This window comes from Microtus pennsylvanicus, chromosome X (assembly GCF_037038515.1).
Source record: "Microtus pennsylvanicus isolate mMicPen1 chromosome X, mMicPen1.hap1, whole genome shotgun sequence".
Classification (NCBI taxonomy): domain Eukaryota; kingdom Metazoa; phylum Chordata; class Mammalia; order Rodentia; family Cricetidae; genus Microtus; species Microtus pennsylvanicus.
The window spans coordinates 110,082,825-110,095,314 of record NC_134601.1 but is presented as its reverse complement, the minus strand read 5'-3'; positions in this window follow the sequence as shown (position 1 = coordinate 110,095,314).

Sequence of the window (12,490 nt, the reverse complement as noted above, 5' to 3'; positions counted from 1 at the left end):
CTAACTGAAACAGTGAGCTTTAGGTTCAGTGAGAGACCTTGTCTCAAAATAAAAATAGGGCCGAGACATATAAAGACTCCCAATGTTAACCTTTGACCTTCACACAGGAATGCATAGAAGAGCAATACACACAAACACATACACATGGTGTCAACTTGGTTTTAAGAGTTGAGAATCTTTGTTCCTGCAGCCGAGCTCATCATCACAAAGAGAATGGGTCGCAGAACTATGCAGGGTCCTCCATAAATAAAAGTGAGATTTCATGTGCCATACTGCAAACAAGTTTGAACTATTCCTACTGGTCTCTTCTCTTGCTATTTTCACATTCAGTAATTATTCTTCTTGATGTTTTACTAACTTGGCAAAAGGTTCTATACAGTGCCTTTCGAACCCAACTAGCAAGCCAGGGATGGGAAAACTTGAATTGTATCAGATTTAGCATTCACAATGCAACTCCTACTGGGCACTATATCACACGGTTCTACTAAGACCTCATCAATCACTGGGAACCCAGACTCAAATATAATTGACACAGCCAAAAGAACCACCCAGTCAGTGCTTTGGAACCTGTCCATTCCTCATCTTAGCACAAGTTTAGATTCAAGGTATTTTTTGCCTTATAGACATTTATTTAAGCCAGGCTCTGCTATTTGAGTAAGCATCTCAGAGCTGGGGATGTCTTCAAGTTGCATCAGATATGTAGATATAAAGGCACTGTCTTCAAATAACATTAAAGTGTTTTGATATACACTGATGCCATCTCCGGTGACCTTGATTATAAAGGAAAACACAGGGAACAGTGAAATTGTTTTTCAACTGTAGATAATTGTGGTCTTGGGAAATGGCTCAGTCAATGAAGTGCTTGTCCTACAGCATGAGGATCTGAATTCCCTAAATTTTGGAAAGCAGCTGTGTAGAAACTCCCAAGTCAGGTAGCCTGGCATATGCAGTGGCAAACAGCGAAGTGATCCTGTCTTAAACAATGTGAAAGGTGAGGACACATACCTGAGGCTGTCCTCTGAACTCTACATACACACCATGTCATACACACGCTCCCAATCACACATAAGAATGCACATGGAAATGCACATACACATATCCATCATATGCACACATAAAAGAAGGAAGGAAGGAAAGGAAAAGGGAAGGGAGGTGAGGAGAAGGCAGGGCAGGGAAGGGAAGGGAAGAGAAGGGAAAGGAAGGGAAGGGATGGAGGATGAGAGTGGGGAGGAGCTGGGTGTGGTAGTTCACACTTGTAAGATTGGAGTAAGGGAGGCAGAGACAAGATGGATCCCTGGGGCCCACTTGTCACCCAGACTAGCCTGACTGACACATTACAGGCCAATGAGAGACCCATCAAAAAGAAAAGATAGAAAGTACTTAAGGAATTACCAGAGTTTATCAGCTCCTGTTCCATCTGTGAAGCCTCTACCTGCACTGTCAGAGGATGGGGGCAGATTTGAGGAAAAATACTAGGAGCCCCTTGAAATTATAACCAAGATGTCCCTAGAAGACTTCATGGCATTATTTTGACAATGGTGACATTTTTTTTAATCTATCAATTTTTAAAATGCAACAAATAATTTAGAAATTATTCTAGTTATTAGGCATTACCACATGATAATTTATTGAGAAGCCATTCTAATGATGCATATTTTAATTATAAAATGAAACAGAATCTGTTCTTAAACTTTTTATTGTCATATTTTCCTAGGAATTCTATGCAGTAGCAATGTTCAAAGGATAATTTTGAGGATAAAAATATATATGTCACGTGCTAAGAAAAATCCCTATCAAGTGTAAGCACACAGTTAAGTCAGTTTGCTTTCTTTCAGTAGATTGTCTGTCCTGACAAATCAATGAATATGGAGACATTAGAGAGATGTCCCACCCATACCCATTTTCCTTGAAGGAAGAAGTCACATACTAGCCCCAGTTCCTCTTTCCTCTGCTTTTCATCCCCCACTTTCCCCGCATCCACTCTTCAGAGGGGGTAAGGCGTCCCATGGGGAGTCAACAAAGTCTGTCACATCACTTGAAACAGGACCAAGGCCCTCCCCACTGTATCTACACTGAGCAAGGTTTCCCTACATAGAGAATGGCTTCAAAAGCCAGTTCATGCACTGGGGATAAATCCTTGTCCCACTGCCGGTGGCCCCACAAACTGCCCAAGCCACAGAACATTCAGTAGGCCTAGTTCAGTCCCATACAGCTATTTGTCCAGAGTCCATGCATGAGTTCGCACTAGCTCAGGTATCCCCAATCATGATCTTGACCCTCCTTGCTCATATGATCCCTCCTTCCTCTCTTCAACTAAGCTCCAGGATCTTACTCCAGTACTTGGCTGCGGATCCCTGCATCTACTTCCATCAGTTACTGGATGTAGGTTCTATAATGACAATTAGGGTAATCACTAATCTGATTATAGGGGAAGGCTAGTTCAGGTACCCTCTTCACTATAGCTTATAGTCTTAGCTGGGATCATCCTTGTGGATTCCTGGGAATTTCCCTAGCGCCTAGTTTCTCCCTAATCCCATAATGCCTCCCTCTAGCAAGATGTCTCTTTCCTTGCTCTCCCACTCTCTCCCCAGCCCCAACTTGGCAATCTTGAGCCCTCATGTTCCCAACCCCCATCCCCTCCATTCGATACCCGGTCCCAGTTTACCCAGGAGATTGTAACTATTTCCCTTTCCTGGGGCCTTCCATGTGTTAGGGTCCTCCTTTTTACCTAGCTTCTCTGGGGTTGTGGGTTGTAGCCTGGTTATCCTTTGCTTTATATCTAATATCTACTTATGAGTGAATACATACCATGTTTGTCTTTCTGGGTCTGGGTGACCTCACTCAGGATGCTTTTTTAGTTCCATCCATTTGCATGTAAATTTCAAGATGTCATTGTTTTTTACTTTTTTTTTTACATTTTTACACTCCATTGTGTAAATGTACCACCTTTCTTTTTTTTAATCCATTCTCCAGTTGAGCAGCATGTAGGTTGTTTCCAGGTTTTAGCTACTGCAAATAATGCTGCCATGAACATAGTTGAGCAAATGTCTTTGTGGTATGATTATGCATCCAATGGGTATATACCCAAAAGTGGTATTGCTGGATCTTGAGGTAAATTGATACCCAGTTTTCTGAGAAAACACCACATTGATTTCCAAAGTGACTGTACAAGTTTACACTCCCACCAACAGTGGAGGAGTGTTCCCCTTATTCCATATCCTATCCAGTATAAGCTGTCATAGCTGTTTTTGACCTTAGCCATTCTGAAAGGTGTAAGATGGTATCTCAGAGTTATTTTGATTTGTATTTTCCTGATGGCTAAGGATGTTGAGCAATTCCTTAAACGTCTTTTGGCCATTTGAGTTCCTTCTGTTGAGAATTCTCTATTTAGATCCATACCACATTTTAAAATTGGATTATTTAGTATTTTGATATCTAGTTTCTTGAGTTCTCTGTATATTTTGGAGATCAGCCTTCTGTCTGATGAGGGGTTGGTGAAGATCTTTTCCCATTCTGGAAGCTGCTGTTTTGTCTTGTTGTGTTCTTTGCCTTACAGTTGCTTCTCAGTTTCAGGAGGCCCCATTTATTAATTGTTGCTCTCAGTGTCTGTGTGACTGGTGTTATATTCAGGAAGTGGTCTCTTGTGCCCATGTGTTCAAGGTTACTTCCCACTTCCTCATCTATCAGGTTTAGTGTAACTGGCTTTATGTTGAGGTCTTTGATCCGTTTGGACTTGAGTTTTGTGCATGGCAATAGATATGGATCTATTTGCATTCTTCGTGTTGACATCCAGCTATGCCAGCACCATTTGTTGAAGATGCTTTCTTTTTCCATTGTTCAATTTTGGCTTCTTTGTAAAAAATCAGGTGTTCATAGGTGTGTAGATTGACATCAGGGTCTTCGATTTGATTACATTGATCCACGTGTCTGTTTTTATGCCAATACCAAGCTGTTTTTATTACTATAACTAGCTCTATAGTAGAGCATGAAGTCAGGAATGCTGATACCTCCGGAAGTTCCTTTATTGCATAGGATTGTTTTGGTTATCCTGGGCTTTTTGTTTGGAAACTTTTACTTTTGGAATAAAACGATATGCAACTTGAACAGTGATGCTTCTACATGATTCACAGGCTGCAAAACTTACAGGACATAAATTGGTTCCTGTTTCTCTCTGTACTGAGTAGAAAGCACGAAGCCAGTGATAATTCAAACTTCAATTTAAAAATTTTCCTGGGATTTCACTTTCTGCTACGTCAAAACTCCCCACTCTATCTGTAAGAAATATATCTCTGTCTTTTGCTGTGTTGCGCGCAGGCAGGGGGTGCTTTATTTTGTTTTGTTTAAATGCAATTGTGAATAGCTGTGACATCAGGACATTTTCCCATCACAGTTCTGAATGACAACATGCCAGCTCTGAGTAGATTTAAAAAAAAAAAACACTGTAATTGGGTAAGGAAAGAAGAGAATTAGCACTTCAACAATTCTTTTGGAAAATCCCCTCCTTTCAATGTATCAATGACCCAAGCCCCCTACGGAGGCACCTTTATTTCTATCACTTGTGTTAGGTGGTGTTTCTCTTCTGCTTTATTTCTTTGGGGTTTTATTGGTTTGTTTTGTGGTGTTGGGGATGGAAACAGGGCCTGGCTAATGCTAAGCAGGCACTCTGCCACAGAGCTGTGTTCACACCCTCTTCTTTTTCTCTCATAATAAAGGCAGCATCTACCAACACTTTTTTTTCTACTAGCTGAACAACTTCGGTAAATTGTCCCTTTAGGAAACTTTTCTTGAGCTGAGGATGGATCCCATTGGTAAAGTGCTTGCCTTGTCTGTACAAAGTCCTGAGTTTAATCCCCAACACTTTGTAAACCAGGCTGTGTGGTACATGCCTATAATCTAGCATTTGAGAGGTAAAGGCAAGAGGATCAGGAATTAAAGGTCATTCTCGGCTACATATGGAGTCAAGACCAGCAAATGATCACATGAGGCTCTGACTCCCTCACCTCCGCAAAAAAAGGTTTATTGTTGCCGGGCGGTGGTGGTGCACGCCTTTAATACCAGCACTTGGGAGGCAGAGGCAGGCGGATCTCTGTGAGTTCGAGACCAGCCTGGTCTACAAGAGCTAGTTCCAGGACAGGTTCCAAAACCACAGAGAAATCCTGTCTCGAAAAAAAAAGCAAAAAAAAAAAGGTTTATTTTAATTCAGTGTATAATATGTATTCTTGCTCTATTCAAATAAGTAAGGTGGAGGTACACCAAAGATGCTGTTTTTAAAAATATGAGTAAGAGCTGGGCGGTGGTGGTACATGCCTTTAAATCCAGCGCTTGGGAGGCAGAGGCAGGCAGATATCAGTGAGCTCAAGGCCAGCCTAGTCTACAAAGTGAGTTCCAGGACAGTCAGAACTGTTACACAGAGAAATTCTGTCTCGAAAAACAAACAAAAAAAAAGGTATGAAGAAGAGATTGGCAGGATAAGTCTACAGATAGGGGCACTTGCCTCCAAGCCTGACAACCTGAGTTTGGACCCTAGAAACCACATAGTAATTGTCCTCTGACCTTCATATAAATACACAAATATAAATAAGTATAATTTAAAAGATTTTAATTATAATTTTTTTAAATCCTGAAAGTCCCTTCAAATGATGCTCACAAGCCAAATCAGGAATTATCTCATTTTTGCCAATCAAGTTTTATTGGCATTCAGCCCATGCAATGGCTGTTCTTGGTTGTTAACTTGCCTAAACCTGAAATTAACTAAAACCAAGTGGCTGGGTACATCTGTAAGGGACTTTTTTTTCTTAATTAAATCATTTAAAGCTGGAAGAGTTACTTTTAATCTAGATCTTTTGAGGTGGGAAGACCCACTTTTAGTATGGGCCATACCTTCTGCTGACAGCCTTATATATAAAAGACATGGAAGAAGGAAGCTAGCTCTCTTTGCTTACTTGTTCTCAATCTCACTGGCAAGTCCATTTCTTCGCTGGCATTAGAGCCTAATTTTTTGGGATTCTAGTATTTATTGAACCAGCTGAAATATTCAGCCTTGAGGACTGAACAACTACTGGACTCTTGAACCTACTGATGGTAGACAACAACTGTTGGACTATCTAGTCCACAGCCTGTAAGCCCCTCTAATAAACCCCATGTATGCACCTATGTATATAGCATACATGTGTATGTATGTATATTAATTCTATAAATTCTGTTCCTCTAGAGAACTCTGACTAATACAGCCCATTTATTTGCATGTTGCATATGGTTATTTTTATTCTACAACTGAGATGACAGGTTTTGTCTCACCAAGACCATAGGAATACCTGCCACAAAAGATAAAAGGCCTCAGTGAACGTCTGCAATCAGAGCTTCCTTATTCCTGCACACAGAAAAATACCTGCTGCCTCCTTAGTGCATCCATGAAGTACAAGTGAGACCTTTTTAGCAGCACTGACATGAAGTATTAGGGGGAAATACATGAGAAAATACAGAATAGCTTAGCTTCCAAGAGCCCACTTAAAAACTTAAGCTGTATGAAGCAAGTTTTTTGGCCTGCTTCCTATGTCCAAAAATTTGGTGGCTCGGTTCATTGCTTTCCAACACAAAACTTTTTTAATGTGTTTTCCTCTTAAGTCAAATGTCACAGAATTCAAAGGAGGGGGGTAGAATTGGCCTTTAAGAAGCAGATATGTCTCATCAGGAGGGAGAGCAGCTGAGTTCTAAAGTCGTGGGGCTCTGTGAATCATCAAGTGACACCATCAATGTCAAGGTCCTCTGCACAATGTGAACAAGTAAAAACCTTTCAAAACCACAGAAGAAAATGATCTAGCCAAACCTCAATTGTGTGTTTTTCTTTTCACTCATTCTGAAAGCATATATGGAAGAAACCTTGTCAAAGAAAGGAGGGAGAACTGCTAGGTCATTCTCTGTGCAGCTTATTTCCTTCCTCAAGCTTCAAGCCACATCAATCAAACAGCTAATAATTGCTCAAAAGTCAGTGCTGAACACAATGAGAGCTATCTTATTAATCGGAAGAAAGATTTTAGCAATCTAAGCATTACAAAGATAGGGAAAGACTGAAAGAATTCCAATCTACCTGAAGCTTCCAGAATGTTCTCATTTTTAATGTTCTTAACCATTTTGCCCTATACCTATGGTTAGTAGTGCATCAATAGGACTCATTATTTGGGAGTATTTTGTTTTGTTCAAGACATGTCTGTCTCTGGTAGCGGCTTTATGGCTTCTCCCACTCCTCCTACTTTCGCCCAGCATTCAGTTTACTTTGCCCCACCTACCTCTATTCCCTGCGCAGGCGCAAGACAGTTTCTTTAATAACCAATGGTATTCACAGCCTACAGAGGAGAATCCCACATCAATTTCTGGAATGTGTAAGAAATAAACACTTTCTTCCTCAAATAAAACCTTTCTTCCCCTTGGAAAAAAAAAAGAGAGGTTCTCACTCTGTGGCTGGCCTGAAATTTCTCTGTATCTCAGCCTAACCTATCTAGGCTCTGTAGCCCCATCTGGCAATCTTCCTGCCTCAGTATCCTGAGTGCAGGCATTATATGCATTCATCATCATACCAGGCTCAAGAAAACTTGTACAGAGTCTAGAATGGTAGAGACTCTTGGTCACTTGTCACAGTCCCTGAGTTTGAATCTGTGTTCTTAGTGTCATTCTCCTCAGGGCACATACACTTTGGGATTCTTTTATCCAACAAACCAGAAAGCTCACTTCAAAGCAAGAAACATAAAAGCACTGGGGGGGGGGGGAGCTGGGGTGATAGCTCAGTGGGTAAAATCCACCTGAGTTTGGATTCCCCAAAACCCATATAAAAAGCCAGGGCACAGGGTGCACGGCTGAATCCCAGACCTGAGAGGCAGAGCCAGGATTCCTTGAGTTCCTGGCCGGTCAGTCTTGCTGAATCAGTGAGTACCAGGTTCAGTGAAAGACCCGGTCTCAAAAGATAAGGTGGAGAGCAATAAAGGAAAACACTGAAATTCATCCTCGGGCCTCCATGAATGGACAGACCTTGAACCCCTGGATTCAACTCCTCTTCCTTCCTCAGCCTCCCAAGTAGGTCCCAAGTGCACTACAGGCGTTTACAGGTGTGCACCATCTGGCCCAGCAATTGTCACAGATTTCCATGAAAAGATAAACAATGACTGGTATTTTCAAAACCAAATAAAAGCTTTCAAGATGACTTAGCTTTTTTTTCCTTTTCAACTGTAGGCACCTTTAACAACAACTCAGAATTTCTGTCGTGGCAGCTGATTTGTCTGGAGATAATGCCTGACCTATTTACTTCCTGTGTTATGTTCTTTGTTTGTTTAGTAGCTGTGTCTGGTACAGGAGGAGGATGGGCAGTAAATCTCGGGCCCTATCACTCTAAGTGCACACTTTTACCCAGCTGAGCTGCATCTCCAGCCTGAGAGGATTTTGTTCTCTTACTTAAAGGTACCATATGACAAGGCATGTTTTGAAACAACAAAAGAACATGGGTTAGCTGCATTGCAGTTATGAGGTTTTGGGGATGCTGAGAGATCAGGTTAAGACTGGGTCCAAATTCTAGTCTGAGAAGTCAGAAGTAAATACCACTAAGGATATTAAGCAAAGAGATAGTGATGGTTAATGATGATTACCAACTTGATAGGACCTAAAAATCACCTGGGAGACCAGGCTCTGGTCACATCTTAGACAGATTAGCTAGATTAGGCTAAATGAGATGGGAAGACTCACATTACCTGCCACACAAATAAAAAGTAGAATGTATGCTGAGCTTTCTTTACTCTCTGCCTCCTGAGTACACCTGCTCAAGATCCTGCCTACTAGGGGTTCCCCCAAAATGATGGACTGTGTCCCTGAACTGAAACCAAAATAAGCCCTCTCTCTTAAGTTGCTTGTGCCAACCATTTTATCCCAGCATCAGGAAAAGTACGTGATACAGACGTCAGTAGAAGATTGAATGACAGCTCCAAGTCCTCTCAGGACCTCAGAATACAGCCTGATCTGAACTAGGTTTTACAGATGTGACTAAGGTAAGAATCTATGGAAATGTGGAATTTAAGATGTACCCTGCATTGAGTAGATGGTACTTACGCACACAAGAAAAAGAAATGAGTGTTTGAGAGAGAATAACAAAAAGGCCCTGTAAAAACAGAGCTGAGTCTTAAGTCTCACAAAGCAGGTGGAACTGAAATGGAGGTGCAGGGTAAATTCATTCCCGCAGAAGCAAGCCTGCACACACGTGGCTTTCAGACCCGTGGCCTCCAGAGTGCCCAGAATAAACTGCTTACTTCGATTTACTGTTAGGGGGGTGTATACACATGTGTTTGGTATGTACACATATGTGTGGTGATGCATGCCCTCATGTATACCCAAAGAGGCCAGAGACTGATGTCAGACATCCTGGTATGACCTTTTTTGAGACAGGGTTTCTCAATGAACCTGGGATCTAGGTAGGTGGTCAGCAAGCCCCAGCAATCCTGCTGTCTCCACCCTTCCCACAATGCTGGGGTTATATGTAGACATGAATACACACAGCTTTCTACATGGGTGCAGGAGACTCAAACTCAGGTCTGCATGCTTGTGCAGCAAAAGCTCTTACCCACTGAGCCATGCCCAAAGTGCACGTTACTTCTCTTTGACGCTAACAACCCTGCTACTGAAGGCATACATACATCAAGCTGGAAGTAAGCTGGATGCCAGTGGGTAACATTGGCTATGGCTCATAGTACTGTAAGGTACTATGTAAGCTACTAGGGAAGAAAAGGTATCAGCTACTTTACCCATCTATGGAGTCTAAATACTAAAACATCTGTCAGGCAAGGTATTTCCACTGGTGCAATAGTGACACAGTTGTTGCGGGGAGGGGCAAACCATTCTAATCAGATTTGAGGTCCATTCCATAGAGAAATACATACTTAGTACGGTAAACTTATTGCTGCGGATGTTGCAGGCCTTAGGAGGGAACTTACTTCTGATATTAAGCTAAATGAAGAATTAGCCAAAGTGCTTTATAGTTATATGCTTAGAGTAACACTATCTGCCTTAGCCAGAAAAAAATTGCTTTTGTAGTGGATTACAGTTAAGGCAGAGACCCATAACTGATCAAACTGAGTACTGAGAAAAAATGACTGTTAGTGCTAATAGAAGATCTATATTGCCTGTTCCAAGACACAGGGAACATCACGGAAAAGGGAGTAGAAAGAATGCAGGAGCTGAAGCAGGGAAAGGAGCAGGGTGGGGGTGCTGTGACATAATGCATTTTGAATGGTATGGCCACACAGTGTCTAGAACCATTTGCAAAAGACGTGCAAAGAAGACCTGAAAGCTGGAGAGGAATTAGCAGGGAAGGACATCAGGGAAGGAGTGGGAGGGAGACAAGGGAGACGAAAGGGACCAAGCATGTGAATGTGATCAAAATACATTGCATACAAATGAGAAAATGTCAAAAAATGCCTTTCAAAAATAAACTGGGAGGTTGAGGCAGGGGGATCTCTGTGAGTTCGTGGCCAGCGTGGTCTATAAAGCAAGTTCTGGGACAGCCAGGGATACACAGAGAGACCCTGGGTGGGGGAGTAAATTTATTTGTTTGTTTTTAAAAATTAAAAGACCATGGACTCAGATAAGAGTCAAGGTCCCTAGGCAAAGAGATAAGAGGACTACCAGTCTAATGACCACCCTGTGGAGGGGTGCACAGGGTTAGGAGGGACTGTGGATCAACCACAGTTGACACCCATGGTGACATGGTGTGCTCCAAGGGACACATACAACTGTTTACTTTCTTGAGGCACAGCTGGGGTTGAAGTCCACAACTGTGTCAAACACCAGTTCACCAGGTTGTACAGTTTTTTTTAACAGCCTTTGGCAGGTTTGGATGTCAACCAAGGAAGGCAGATGGCATAGCGTGGCGAAGCTCAAGCTTCTGAGAAGAGCAATACTTAACGTTTCTGTTTGTTTCCACTGGGAGGTCTCTGCTGGTCTGGTCAGCTTCCACAAGCTCTCTACAGTAAAGCAGTGGCCACAGAAATACTCTCTACTGGATAAATGTGTGGCAGCATAGTCACATTGAATGCAAAATGAATGAACCATGGCTTCAGCTGAGAGGGACATTGCACACTGAACAGTACTTGATTGTTAACTTGGCAGATTGAGGATCACCTAGGAGATGACCCTCTGGGCACACCTGTGCAGGATTATCTAGCTTGGCTGAAGTCCTGCCCTGGATAAAAAGCAGAAAGTGAGCTGAGCACCAACATTCATCTGTCTCATGCTGCCTGACCACCGACAGACCGCTCCTGCCACTGTGACTATACCCTCAAACTGTGAGCCAGAAGAAGCCCTTTGTCCTTTGAATTGCTTTTGTCGAGCTATTTTACCACAGTAGCAGAGAAGCAATTAAGACAAACAGGAGCTGATTCCCCACCATCCCTACCCATCTTGTGAATGGCTGGCATGCCCCAGCATCGTGATGGCGGATCATAGTAGCTTTCTGGTAAACAGCTGCCCTCTGCTTCTCGTTTTGGGGGTGTGACTAGGTCATTAGGAATGCACATTTCTCTGGAATGCTCTCTCATTTGCATAGGTCATTTGTCACAATAAGGAAACAAATGAGAGGGAAGGATGAGAATGTTTTGTGGCTCCAAAAGCATTAAAACACAATTTTAAATCTCGCCAAAACAGATTTCAACAAAAAGGTATTTTTTGGCTGAGAGAAGAATTGGTATGTTATTTACTCTGATTATTTTCTTAAAATTTCTCATAGTCCAAAAAGACATTTAATAGACAATAAAACTTACACATAGTCATAACTGTCACATAGATCCAGGACATTTTCACTTAAAATGAAATTCTATTATGATATCTTAATGATCTATATTTTAGTACCTTGAAACATTTTTGCTATTCGGAAACATTATTTTAGCTTCAGTCCACAAGGTATTGTTTTTTTCAGTGACAAGTATTAGAAACCTAAATTAAATGTGGCTACAGAGAAAAATAAAAGGAACACATTGGCTCACATAGCCAAATCTCTCCTGAGTAGCCTTCAGGATGCGCAAGATCTAAGAGCTACTGAGCTCTTTTCTCTTTTCAGCACTGGGTACAGTAAGTCTCCCTGCCTTAGAGCAATCTTTGGTTTTGAGGAGTGATTCAGAAGACAGATTTTATTGAGAGGGAATTTGTCTGCACTCAATTAGCAGCCCCCCAAACAAAAACCAAACTCCAAGAATTCATCTGAAAGCCCAGATCTGGCTTTCTTTGGAGGATGAACTTCTTGAGGCAGAGCAATGTTATATGTTCTCTGGCCTTGTCTGAGCAACCTTAGAGCTCCAGGTCACAGAGCTTGAAAAATGATAAACTAGTACACCAAAGAAAACTACCTTTTAGTCAAGAGGGGTGGCAACATCTGTAAATCCCAGGCTTTTGGAGGCTGAGGCAGGAGGACTATCATAAATTCAAGATCGTCTGAAGACACAACCATCTATAACTCCAGTTC